The following is a 14,265-nucleotide window of genomic DNA, read 5'->3' on the forward strand; positions in this document are numbered from 1 at the left end:
TTTTGAGATTGATCCGCTGAAATCCATGGAAACAAGGAACCGACCGATCCGCTGTGGATCCAAATCCACCCCAAAAAATTGCCCTTCTCTAGTGCCTTCAAAAATAGAAATTATTTGATTCCTGTCCAAGAGTATATTATTACAAATTGAAATAAAAAGGAATTTATGAAAATGTAACTTTCTGAAATGTTTGGCCAAATGCCCAAAATTAGACTTTTAGTGACATTAAAAATTGTTTCCCTAAATTAACTATGCTTCCAATGGCTCAGAAATACCAGGCGTGCATCTGCTTTCTACAAATGTTCATGTAGTTTTTGTTTCCAATTAGTCATTAGGGCAAATTTACTGTCCAGCCATCCACAAAACAGCCATTCCTTTACCATGCCCTTTAGACATGTTCAGTAGTGCATGGGTTAAAGCAATTAATAACTGAAAACACTTGTTTTAATCTCCGTTGTGTCGCAATGTGAATAACAGAATGCCCAAGGATTTCTTGAGGACACTACATATGTAGCTGTTACAAAAAGATGAGTGTCTAGAAACTGACTTTGCCTCTGCTCAGCGGGTACGTGGGTTCTATGCTCAAAGGATGCTTGGCAGTGCCCCCATAGTATTGCACCCCCATAGTATCGCACCCCCATCTAGCAGTAGCTGTGGGGATCTGGTAGTAACTTGAATGGCAGTTACCACTAGAAAGCACCAGCAGATTGTATCTTTTTCACCTTCTGGATGAGTGGCTGCATTATCCTACTCTCAAGAGTGCATCAGGGGACATTAGGAAGCAGACAGCAGGGCTACTGATTGCCTTAGGCCCATTTTATAGTTGGCGGCCGTGCCTGTGTGTACGGGTCCGTGCTGCTGTGAGCGAGAGGCTTGAAGTGGTCTGGGTGTTTGAGTGTCACTGGGGTAGCTGTGTGTGGTGTGTGTGTGTGTGTGTGTGTGTGTGTGTGTGTGTGTGTGTGTGTGTGTGTGTGTGTGTGTGTGTATAGATTGTGTGAAAGTTAATAATTTATTATATACAGTAATACAGTAATATTTTTAAAATTAAAAAAACATGTAAGAATAAATTATTTATTACATTGTGCAACTTTGATAAATATATATATATATATATATATATATATATATATATATATATATATAAACACATACTGTACACACACACACACACACACACATACACACACATACAGTACATTGCGGCGGTAGCGGTGCGAAAACATTATTTTCTGAGTCTCCCCCCCGATCGGCCGGCTCCACGCTCACTGCCGTGCTCGCGTGGCCCTAGTATAGGACTGCTGGCTATCAACAGCCAACTATAAGTGCTGTGCGTGCGCACGGCGGAGCAAGCGCGCCACTATATTACAGGCCTTAGGTTTTAAAGCAGCAATTTCCTCAGAAAACAAGAATGAAGTCATATAACAAGGTAGCGTGTGCCGTGCTGATCAATTTCTAACTGTTTATTTTTTCCTTCAAAATCTTCTCACCTATGTATTATTTCCCTGGAATCAGCTGTTACCATGAAAAAACCCCAGAGAGACACATTTTCAACAACGGAGACCATTATTTTTTATGTTGAGTAGAGCGAGTTGCTGCCTTTAGTATAAAACTAACTCAACTACTAAAAGCTGATGCGTGAATGACATTTACATTAACTTATGTTGCCTTTATCTTTTGCATGTAAGCAATACTTTAAAAAAAGAATAGTACGGAATGCGCATGCGCGACGGGTTGGAGATGGTGGTGTAGACTAACGGCTCCATCACCCGCCGGCAGATTTATGTAATTAAAACACTTTCAACCCAAACTCGAGGGATTAAAAATACTCCCCATAGACTCCTGATAGCCCAAGGAACCTAACGCATCCACCGGAGGAGAGATGGCGGCAACAAGACTGAAGGCCCGGCGCAAAACAGATGTCCGCTCATATTTCACGGGCCCGAGCAAGGCCGGAGCGGCAGAGCACTCTGCGGTCTCAGACTCTGACTCGGCCCAAGAGGCTGAGGGAACATCCGCCGGCCAGTCCAAAATAATAAAGCAGGAGATAGCGAGGCTCCTCGTGGACCTAAAAACTTTTTTTAAAGGGGAATTGGAGAGCCTCAGAAAGGATATCATCCAAATTGGAACCCGCACAAGCGAATTGGAGGACCGCATGGAGACGGACACGCGACTGGGGGCTCTAGGGACCAGGATTGCAGAGTTGGAGGCCAGGCAGGAAGATTCTGAAAACCGGGACCGGCGCAATAACCTACGCGTCCGGGGGATCCCTGAGGAGATCTTGGACCCAGAGGCCCTGCTAAGCTGGTGGATGACGTCAATTCTACCGGGTAAGACCGAGGCCGAACTTTCAATGGACCGTTGCCACTGAGTCCTGCGGTCGCGGCCCCTGCCATCTAACCCCCCACGTGATGTCATCCACCGGCTGCACCACTTTAAAAAAAAAGGAAGACGTGTGCAGGATCACGAGGGCTACCCCGCATATTACATTTGAAGGGATCACCCTGGCCGTCTTTCAAGACATCTCCCCCTCACCCTGTCCCGCAGACGGGCAGTTCTGCACGTCACAAAGGAACTAAGAGACAGGGATATAAGATACAGGTGGGCCTTCCCTTTTGCACTGGTAGTGCTTAAAAATGGCCGTTCCCACGTGCTGAGACAACCCTCTGAAGGCACTGCCTTTCTTTAAAAACTGGGGATCAAGGGGGCTTCCAATACTCCCACGAATACCGACGCTACTCACATGGAGAGACAGGAGACGGTTTCACCGCGAGCGGAGCCCTGGGTGGCGGTGTCCTCCTCTCAGAGGGACAAAAGATCGGAGAAGGCGGTGGGCTTCAATAGGGGCTCCTAAATCATCAAGGGTGCCGCAGTCGCAGCAAAGCGATGCCAAAGCGGATGTATAAATATATTTTGGTTTTGTTCCAGTTATTGCCTAGACTAACCCCACAGCTCAAACTGTTCGTGACCTTCTCAGAATCTTCAGACAGCCGGGGGTGATTGATATCCCTTGTACACTAACTCTGAATCCAGACCCCTAAAATGGCCGCGCGGGCTTACCTGGGGCAGAAGAAGAAGGAGAGGCGCGAAAATCCCATGGCGGCGTGGATTTCGGCGTGAAAGACTGCTCCGCTGCCTTGGCCCGCCTCCGGATCCACCCTCTCCTCCCGATGGTCAGCCCTCGAATGCGCTCCCCGCGCCCATCCTGATGACATCACCCGGCTTGGTCTCGCGGTATCTGGATGCTCTTCCGGGCTCGCGGGAGCGAAGACGGAAGCCCGAGTACCATCTGTCGCTGGTGGTGACGCGGTACTCCCTGGCGGGGGAGCACGAACTTTGCCGCCAGGGGAACGTGGGGTGTACTTGGGTGGAGGGGGCGACTGCAGTGGTCCCTACACACGGAGGGGGGGGGAGACGGAGAAGGAAAGGACCCGAAAGGTCCGCAGCAGCCCATGGGGCTTATAGCGTTGGAGGCTACCGGCACATTGCAGGGACGAAGAGCGACAAGTTAGGATAGAGATAGAGGCACGAAGAGCTCTGCGGTCTGGGGCTACAAGGCCCAAGGGGAGGGTGGTTGGTTTAACAGTTGGAGGGGGGGGAGGGAGGGGGGGGTAGTTACTGACAAAGTTGAGTTAAGTTCGAAGTGCGAGTTTGGCGCCAACGGTTACTGCTGCCGGCGGGGGGGGGGGGGGCATGTTGCCAATCCTACCTGTAGGCATGCGCTACATGGGCGGGGATGGGGGCCTAGCCTACATTCCCGTCAAAGTCCCGGGAACACGTGGCCGGAGTCAGGGGCCATGGTACTGGACCCGGAGGGAGGGGGGTCCAGAGAGAGGGAGTCCTTCCCGGGCGGTGAACCCGAGGTCCGGAGGGACCAACACGGTCCTGTTTGTTAATATATGTTTTCTCTGTTTTTCCCTTGTGTTCTTCCCCTTCCCTACCCCAGACCCCCTCGGCGAAAGAAAGAAGATCTGCAGCAGCCACCAACATCGACGAACAGGAAACCAACCTTTGCTATATTTAGGTAGGCAAGAGATCTGCTATATACATATACACCCAAACCACACACGTACATGGCGGTAACATTCCTTTCCCAGAACGTCAAGGGATTTAATATCCCGAATAAGAGAAAGGTTGCCTTCTCCGAATTTCGGCGTAGACGGGCCGACGTTGTCTTCCTGCAGGAGACTCACTTTAGCACCCAAAACAGGCCAAAGTTTTTAGACAAGCATTTTAGACAGGTATATCTGTCCTCTGCAGAGGAAATGAAAAGAGGAGTAGCCATATTATTCCATAATAAACCCCCCTTTCAAGTTGAGAAAGTGAAGCGAGATCCCAAAGGGAGGTACATCATTCTGGTGGGCCCCATGAAGCAAAGCAGATTGACATTGGCTTGCGTATATGCGCCCAGCACTATTGAATCTCGGTTCTTTGAAGAATTTTTTCGGACGCTCCAGCGCTGGGCGGAAGGATATGTAGTACTGGCAGGGGACTTCAATAAGGTTATGGACCCAAGGGCAGATCGTTCCCCACTCCAGCAGAACCAGAAGAGAGAGGGTAATGGGCCGATGCTGAAAGGACTTAGACAGTTGGGCCTAGTAGACATATGGAGAGAACAACACCAGGGAGAACGTTGTTACACATTTTATTCAGATCCCCACGACAGCTACAGCACGATTGACCACTTCTTTGTCTCTAGCAGAATGGTCCCACAGATTTACGACACTAACATACATGACATCACATGGTCGGATCACGCGTCTATAGAGCTGAGATGCGTGCAAATTGGTCCGGCTAGTTCTGGAGCAAAATGGAGACTCAATGAATCGTTGATCAAAATACCTGATATTGCAAAGCTCGTTAAAGAGGAAATCTCGCAGTATTTCCAGACTAATCTCGGCAGTGTGGAATCCCACACAACGCTGTGGGAGGCTCACAAAGCCACGATGCGGGGAGCACTTATAGGCATAGCAGCCAGGAAAAAAAAAAGGGAGGCCAAATTGACCCTGCTATACCAGAGGTTACACGAGCTCTCTACACTACATAACCGATCAGGTAGAGCAGATACTTTACAGGAGTTGAAGGATGTAAGGATTGAGCTTAACCTCCTCCTCACATCCCGGGGCTGAGAAGGATCTGAGCTGGACACAGATTAAGTTTTTTGAGAAGGCTAATAAGCCGGACACTATGCTAGGCACCAGACTCTGCAATAGAAAGCCAAATTTCAATATACATTCTATTAAGACGGCAGGGGGGAGGGTCTCATCTAATCCCAAAGTTATTGTGGAAGAGTTCAAAAAGTTCTATACACAGCTATATAATGGGGAGAAGGTGGTTCACAATGCTAAGACAAGCAGTAAACTGTGGAAATTCCTAGCAGACGCAGCATTGCCACAATTGGACAGCTTGGAGCGAGAGTCACTCCAGGGCGACTTCACAGAGGAAGAATTGGCAGCGGTGGTCAAGGATTTGAAGCCCTCTAAAGCCCCAGGCCAAGATGGGTTCTCAAACCTATACTATAAAAAATTTATAGGAGTTCTTGCTCCACATTTGCTCCGATTATATAACGGAGTGCTAGCGGGAGCGCCCTTTTCTGAACAGATGCTCCAGGCGTCGATTTCCTTGATTCATATAGAGGATAAAGACCCTACAAATTGCCAAAGTTACCGACCAATATCATTGATTAACACGGATGTCAAAATCTACTCCAAATTATTGGCCAACAGTTTAAGCGTCATCCTGCTGAGGCTTATCCATCCGGACCAAGTTGGCTTTGTTACAAATAGACAGGCGGCCGACAACACCAGACGGATTGTAGATATAATTGATTTTGTGGAAGCCAACGGGGTCCGGAGTGTGGTTTTAAGCTTAGACGCGGAGAAGGCCTTTGACAGGATTGACTGGCCGTACTTGGAGTCCACGCTTGGGGCATTTCGGTTTGGAGGCAGATTTCAGAGGGCAATAAAAGCGCTTTACAATGCGCCAGAAGCGCAGGTGGTCCACCAGGGGTTCCCCTCAGAGCTGTTTCCAATTAAAAATGGTACGAGACAAGGATGCCCGTTATCGCCCTTGCTGTTTGCCCTATGCATCGAACCACTTGCAGCCCAAATTCGCAGCAACTCTGATATCTCTGGGGTACAAATACACTCGCAAGAACACAAAGTGGCTTTGTACTCAGACGATATTATTCTGACCCTGACCAAGCCGCTCATCTCGTTACCTAACCTGTTCGAGCTTCTAGAGCGATTTGCCCAGATCTCGGGGTTTAAAATAAATCAAACAAAATCAGAGGCACTAAGCCTTAACATCCCCCGGGAGATGGAGAAGCTGATAGAACTCAACTTCCAGTTTAAGTGGCGACCCTCATCCATAAGGTACCTAGGGGTGCATATAACAAAAAAGATAGGCGCCCTATATCAAGCAAACTACCCTAGTCTATTGAAGACTCTAAAAAAGGAATTACAAGACTGGGCAGCATATGGTATCTCATGGTTAGGTAGGATCTATAGTGTCAAGATGAACATCCTCCCCCGGATTTTATACCTGTTTCAAACTCTCCCAGTACCCGTGACAAGGGCGGATATCACAGGGCTTCAAAAATCGATATCAAAATTTATATGGAAGTGTAAAAATCCAAGGATAAATGCCAAAATGATGCAGAAGTCTAAGGAGGGGGGGGGGGTCTAGCTGTCCCGAGCATTATGTCCTACTACAAAGCGGCGCAATTGTGCCAAATCACGCAATGGCATGGGGACCCCGAGCTCAGGAGGTGGGTGGCACTGGAGAAGGAGATGTGTGCCCCTCTAGAGCTTAGGGACCTAATCTGTTACCCGAGGATACGGGTAAAGGACATAAACAAACCACTGACCTCTGTGCTCAACTCGCTCTCGGTCTGGGAGGCGTCTAAAGGTAACCGCTTGCTAACCTCCAAACACACACTTATGGCTCCCTTATATGGCAATCTGGATCTTGCTCCTGGACTAGCAGGCAAGAGTTTCCCACTGTGGCGCAAATTTGGGATTAGGAGGTTGAAGGACCTGGAGGGTAGTAACACAATTAAATCATTTGAGCTATTAAAGTCAGAAACGGACATTCCCAACACAGAATTTATTAGGTACCTCCAAGTCCGGGCATTTTACAACGCACACCCAGTGAGACCACAGTTAACAAATTTCGAAAGGCTCTGCGGGAGAGGTACAGACCTGCGGGGACTGATCTCTGCTTTGTACAGAGACGTGGTCGGTGCTGACAAGGACGGTACGAACAAGCCCAGATTTATGGACCAATGGGAATCAGACTTACAGTGCACACTAGAGGACGAGGACTGGAAAGCGATCTTTAAGGCTGCAGCTAGTAGCTCCATTTGCACGACATTAAAGGAGAACTCATATAAGGTAATGTTACGATGGTATCTCACCCCAGTTAGATTAGCTAAATTCGTCCCGGGCTTTTCCCCGCTCTGCCCCAGGCGGTGCGGGGAACGGGGGGACCTGGTACACATGCTTTGGACTTGCCCGAAAATAGTACCTGTTTGGATCCAGATTCGAGATTGACTACAGAGGATTTTTTTGGGCCTCCAAATTCAGCTGGACCCGTGGCTGTTTCTGTTAAGCAAACCCACAAAGGATGTTTCGCGCACGGGGAACAAATTAATAGCACATTTTGCAACAGCTATGAGGTGCAAGACCGCAGCACTGTGGAATCAGAATGCAATTTCATCAATAGCAAAGATCAGGAACAGAATTTGGTTCATATGCCGGATGGAGAAATTAACGAGCCTAGTTAATGACTCCAGCGATAAATTCCAAAAGGTCTGGCCGCCCTGGCTGGCCCAGACAGATATTCAAGGGGTGAATGACACCACAATTTGGCTGTGATTGAAGTAAGTGAGTTCTCCTTTGATGGAGGCTGTGGAGCAGGACGGGATGGGCTGACCAGATGGAGGGATCCCTTAGATAGAATTAGTAAATCAGAAGCAGTATCGCCTAAGCGGATGTTGGCGAGCCGTACAGCAGCAGTGGCATTGGACCGGTGGACACAGACAGAAGATGAACAGATTGACAATCATCGCCTGACCCTTCTCACCCCAACCTTTCCCTCCCCCACTTCCCTGTGTAGTCCTGGTTGTGTTGTCGTGTTGTCTTGTCGTCTCCCCATCATGTGTCCAGTTTTGTGTTGTATGTGCCAGACAGCTTTTTTTTGTTTTGGTTTACCTAAAATGGAGGTTGATATTATTTTTTCCTATGTATGTATGCAAAAGCCAATAAAAAGAAAGTACCTACAGTAGTTTTTTTTAAAAAAACGATGAAAAGCTGTGAAATGCAACATAGAATAGAACATATCTGAGATTAAGCAAGGAACATAAGAAATCTGATATAATAATTGTTTTACTGCAGAGGTTCTCAACTGCAGTCCTCAAAACTGCCCAACATGCAAGGTTTTCAAGATATCCCTGCTTCAGCACAGGTGACTCAATCTTAGACTGAACCACTAATTGAGCCGCCTGGTCTGAAGCAGGGATATCTTAAAAACTTGGCCTGTTTGGGGGTCTTGGGGACTGGAATTGAGAACCCCTGTATTACTGGACTAGTTTGGTTTGTGGTACATATTTCAGGTATTAATACATGTTAAACATTGGTAGTGTTTCTTTTCTTTGTTTTGTAAAAGAGAAGTGAAAGCTTTGAAGAGTAACTAGGACTAAAACTCAATTGGTTTTGATTTTAAAAAAATAAACCATACCAGAGATCCAATTTCAAATGTCATTCAGTGATCAGCACTATCTGTGAATAAAAATTATTTGAATTATGTTATTAATTATTGGTGAAGGAATTGTTGTGCTCAAACCCGCAGCAACTCCATCCAAAGGCATAAATATTAATAACCCCTGGAGATACCAATGGGAGTGGGTAGGCAGAATAAAGACATGTAGGTATAATGTTGACTTTTTTGCAGTCAAACCCAACTATAATAGTCTAAGCCAATAAACCCCACTCACGTCATCTCCAGGTTTTTTCTGCCGGCGTGCAAGCCAGAAAGGATCCAGAATCCAGAGACATCCAGTAGAAAAAAACGAGTGGCGCACAGCCAGGGAGCCAGGTGTGGAGTAAAAAAACTTTTCTTTATTGCAGCACGGTGAGAGACAAATTCACCCCCTTGGGGGACACAGACAGGGACCTCCTACGCGTTTCAGACCAACAGGTCCTTTATCAAGGATAACGCGTAGGAGGTCCCTGTCTGTGTCCCCCAAGGGGGTGAATTTGTCTCTCACCATGCTGCAATAAAGAAAAGTTTTTTTACTCCACACCTGGCTCCCTGGCTGTGCGCCACTCGTTTTTTTCTACTGGATGTTATTAATTATTAAAGGCTTATCATGAACTTTATATGTAGCCAGGTCCCCCTCTGGTCCCCTTAGCTGTAGCTGGGGCGCGTGCATGGAGATGCCGGGTGCCACCGGAGTGGCAAATCTAACTAATATCTAACTAATATAAAGAAAACTAATATAAAAATCTAACTAATATAAAGAAAACAAGAATAAGTACCTCAGCTGATGAAGCCATCAGGTGAAACGCATAGAGTTGGAGAGCCAGTTACCTTGGAAGAGGAGGAAAAGGTGATCAGAGGTCCGCAGGTCTGCAGAACAGCTGAGAGCACCAGAGCCCCAAAGATCGCGAGATGAGATTTGCTGACATCACGATCAGGAACTAAACACCAGGAGAGTGAGCCGGAACTCCCTGTGTCTTCCAGACGGGGATAAAGGCATTGAAAACAGCTGAGCACCTACGAGACCACCAAGGAGACATCACCTATACAATGCCTGTGTTGCGTGTTAAATGTGTGTGCAACCAGTTGTTCTATTTTATGATCCACTATAAACTAGGCAATCTATACTATTGGACCCTTCTTCTTTCTTTCATATAATTACTGGAGCTCGAAAACATTTTTTTTCTGAAGACAAAAAAGAAGACCAAATGCAATACACTTCATTCTGCCACTTTTATTTTGCCACTTTAAATGGTACACTTTTTTGCACTGAATGTATTTTGCACTATAAATTGCACTTTACTAGCGCTTATAGTTGCACTTATTTGCACAACTAAATAGCTTCCCCTCATTCTTGTTGTATATTTGCTGTGAATTTAGAGGTGACTTCTATTTGGGTTTAGAGCTGCTATTTATATATTCTATATTTAACCCTTTATCATTAGCGCCAGGTTTTTTTTTTATAATACTTGCTCTCCTAATTTGACTATAAAATAGTCCCGCCCCGCACGCCTCATTGGTCACACTCACCCGCCGCGACACAGCTACCCAAGCTGCCCGTTCCTCGGTGCCGCCACCTCACCTCTCCCCACACCCCCTCCACACTCCCCCCAAACCCACAGCAAACCCCAGCCTCTGCACCGCTACCCACGGCCAGCGGCGCCCGCTCCTCGGTGCCGCCACCACCTCACCTCTCCCCCCACCCACCCTCACCGCAAATCCCAGCCTCCCCGGTGCTGCCAGCACCGCTACCCACGGGCTGCGGCGCCTGCTCCTCGGCGCCACCGCCTCACCTCAAACACCCCCCAGCACACCAAAAGCAAGCCTCCTCCACCTCACCTCTCAACATGCCGCCTCCCGCCAGCCAAACTTATGCCGCCGAGTAACTGATGCTGCCGTCTCTCACATGCCGCTGCCGCCTCTCACACGCCACCGCCTGCCCACTCGGCTCTTCTCCTCAGGCCCCGTATTACCGCCAGGAGCGCCAGTGGGCAGTACCACCCCTCCGCCCGCAGCCGAGCCGGGAAGCCAGGAGCGCCGGGTGGCGCAAGCAGGTATCACCACCACCCCACAAACACCTCCCCCTCCCACGGATAGGCCGGAAATCTGGGAGCACTGGGGGGCGCCAGCAGGTATCGACCACCTCTCCCTGCCCTGGACCAGCGGACGGGCCGGGAAGCCAGGATTGCGAGCAGGTATCACCACCACCCCCCCACCACCCTTCGCGGCAGGGCAGAGGAAAAAGCAGAGGGGGGGGGGGTTTACACAACAACAACAACCTGACTGACACACGAACTGCAACACGAACTGCCTGTCTGAAACACACACACACAGACTGACTGACACACAAACACAGACTGACTGACAAACACACACACTGACGCGCACACACACACACCGACTGATGCGCACACACACACCGGCTGACGCGCGCACACACACCCTGACTGACGCACGCACACACATACACAGAGTGACTGACGCACAAACACACACAGAGTGCCTGAGGCACACATACTGACTGACGCACACACACACTGACTGACACACACACTGACTGACTGACGCACATACACACTGACTGACAGGTTCCCCTGATGAAATCCGTCAATCGGAAGAAACGCGTACACGTAGGGCACGTGGTTTCAAGGAGCTACGTTTGGTGGAATAGCTTGTGCGTCTGCTGCCAGGAGAGGGAGAACGTTCCCCGAGCCACACACAGCATCTAATGCTGGAACAACAGACTGTATACCTGAATTTCCAAAGGGACATCTGACTGTGATGCACCGGTAGCAGTGAGGTCTGATGTACTGAACTAAACATTCAGCGAGCAGCTACTTGTTGGTGCATGGGTTTACCCATACAATGCTTCATTTGCATTGACAAATTGTGAGTGTGCATTTGTCTTGTGATTTTTTTATTAAAATTTTGTTACCAGATTTTACACATGGATCGGGCGCTTTTTCTCTTGACTTTTGTGGGGTTCCATGCTACATCCGAGAGTTCCATACATCCTGATATCAGCATAGGAGTGAGAGCTACCAGGGGAGTAACCATATTATTTGTCATCAGTTAATGTCTGAAGTGGTCCGTTTTTATTTGGCGAGCATTATCATGTGAATAAAGTTCTTTTGTACTATAAATATTCATGGAACAAATCATTTTTCTATCTGCATATACACAACCCGACTGTATGGATCCAGCACCCTGAACAGGTATGACAGACTGAGCATTGCCATGTATATATCTAACGCAATGTAACTCCGTTAGAACTGAACAAGGAGGGTTACATAAACATTTCACTGTAAAACCAGTTTAGGGGAATTTTAGGAGACAAGTGCAAAAAAATGTACACTGCATGCTGTGTCCTTCTTAACCCAGTCAGAACACATTTAATTATTATTTACAGCTCACGTCCAATCTATAAAAGTCACAGGGTTCTGTAAATGTCAAGAAGTCATAAATAACATAACCATCGTATATTAACAGCAGTAAAGCTTTGTTTTGTAGCAAAAGCTACTTTTTCTGCACTTAACGCACCATGTGCCTAAATAGTCAGCCATCCTTTTTAGATCTTTGTCAGCTAAATAGTTTTTCTCATCTCCAGGTCTGTACTAAATGTTCCACAGCTTAGTGAAATAGGTAACATGGAATATAAGATAAGATAAAAAAAAAGTGTATTAAGCCCCTGGAAGCCAAATTGGCCCTGACACCATGTATAATGGCCACTATGGCTTCCAAGAGGTTAATATACAGGTCATTGCCAAATTATTTGGCCTAGTCTAGGGTATTCAATTTGGCTTCCTATTGCCTTAGCAATGAACTGTAGGAAGCCAAAGTGTCCTACTACAGCACCCTGGACAAGGCCATATAATTTCCTGCTTCCAGCACCTAATTCAAAAAACAAAAAGAGAAACAGCGCAAAGCCTCATAGTGTAGTATTAAAAATATATATTGAGATATGACCGCCGATGAGTATCACACGTAAATCAAATTAGAATGTTAAAAGCATGGCATGTTATGGACATGTTACCACATCAGCAACTGCACCAGGTAGCGACGGTCAAGCCGATAGAGGCAGAAATCTTGATCTCCCCGATGGCCATCTCCAGAACCTCAGCTATTGCATGTGCCGTCAAACAGGGAGATGATGGTTACTCCAAACTGTAGCGACACCGGTTCCTCACTGGGTCTGTGTATCGAGCTCCCGGCAGACCTCTGATGACGTCACCGTAGTTCCGTCGCGTCTGTGGCAGGGAAAGCTGGTTCTAAGTGTCCACATAGGTTACCACTCGTGGTGAAGGGATATGTCCATAAACAATCACAGTATGCACTGGAACGCGCCTTCCATGCAATTGTCTGTCGGGGGTTCTCAACGCCACTAATCAAACTACCAAACGCAACTTGATTCACTATTTTCATTAATTAATAATTTAAACACTAATGATCTTAATTTACATTTCACTTTTGAGCACAATATGTACCACGTTAATTATTTGGACATGATTCTGTATATCGATATTGACAGATCAATTCAATTTGATATTTATAGAAAAACACATTCAAGAAACTCTTGTGTGCTCAGAGCGGTTACCCTAAGTCTCTGATCAAGGGCATCCCCAGGGCACAATTCATCAGACTGAAAAGGTTATGTTCAGACAAGGAAGTGTTTGATCTACAATCCCAGGAAATACCTCGACGCTTTATTGAAAGAGGTTATAGGCTTCAAGATGTCCGAGAATCACTTTTGTATGCAAATTCTTTGAACAGGATGGATCTTATACATAAGTCACAGAGACGTTCTAAACACAGAACTAGAATACATTAATATGGGAAGGATGATGCCAATTGTCCTAGGTTTATAACTACATTTGATCGTCAGGCTCCAGAAATCAGAGCCATTATACATAAACATTGGAACACTTTGTCATTGGACTAAGATATTTCTTCGGTTATACAAGAGGGCCCTACATTTGTTTTTAGGAAAGCTAAAACATTAGCTACCCATTTATCCCCTAGTTTGCTTGTTTCTAGAGGTACTTTCAATAGGATTCAAGTGGCCTCTTTGTCTATGGTAGATGATCCATGTGCCAATACTCAAGATCTACTAAATTTATTAAACTTTGCAAGTTCAGTTACCGCGTTAATAGTTTCATTAATTGTCATACTAGCTTTGTGATATTCCTTTTAGAGTGTGGTTGTGACATGAAGTATATTGGACGTACTAGAAGATCTTTACGGTCAATAATTATTGAACACGTATGCCTTATCAAAAAGAAAGACACCGCATCATGTCTCTCATCATCTTGTCCTCAGGGTGACATTGAAAATTTTTAATTTATTGGGATCGAACATATTCCACCTCATCCGTGAGGTGAAGATAGATGAAACAGTTAAACAAAAAAGAGATGTATTGGATGTATACTATGAGTACTCTTAGCCCTTTTGGAATTAATACTGATTGGGAACTCAAGCATTTTCTAACAGATTGAGTTTCCTCTATATAAG

The sequence above is a fragment of the Ascaphus truei genome, chromosome 8 (genome assembly GCF_040206685.1).
Source record: "Ascaphus truei isolate aAscTru1 chromosome 8, aAscTru1.hap1, whole genome shotgun sequence".
Classification (NCBI taxonomy): Eukaryota; Metazoa; Chordata; class Amphibia; order Anura; family Ascaphidae; genus Ascaphus; species Ascaphus truei.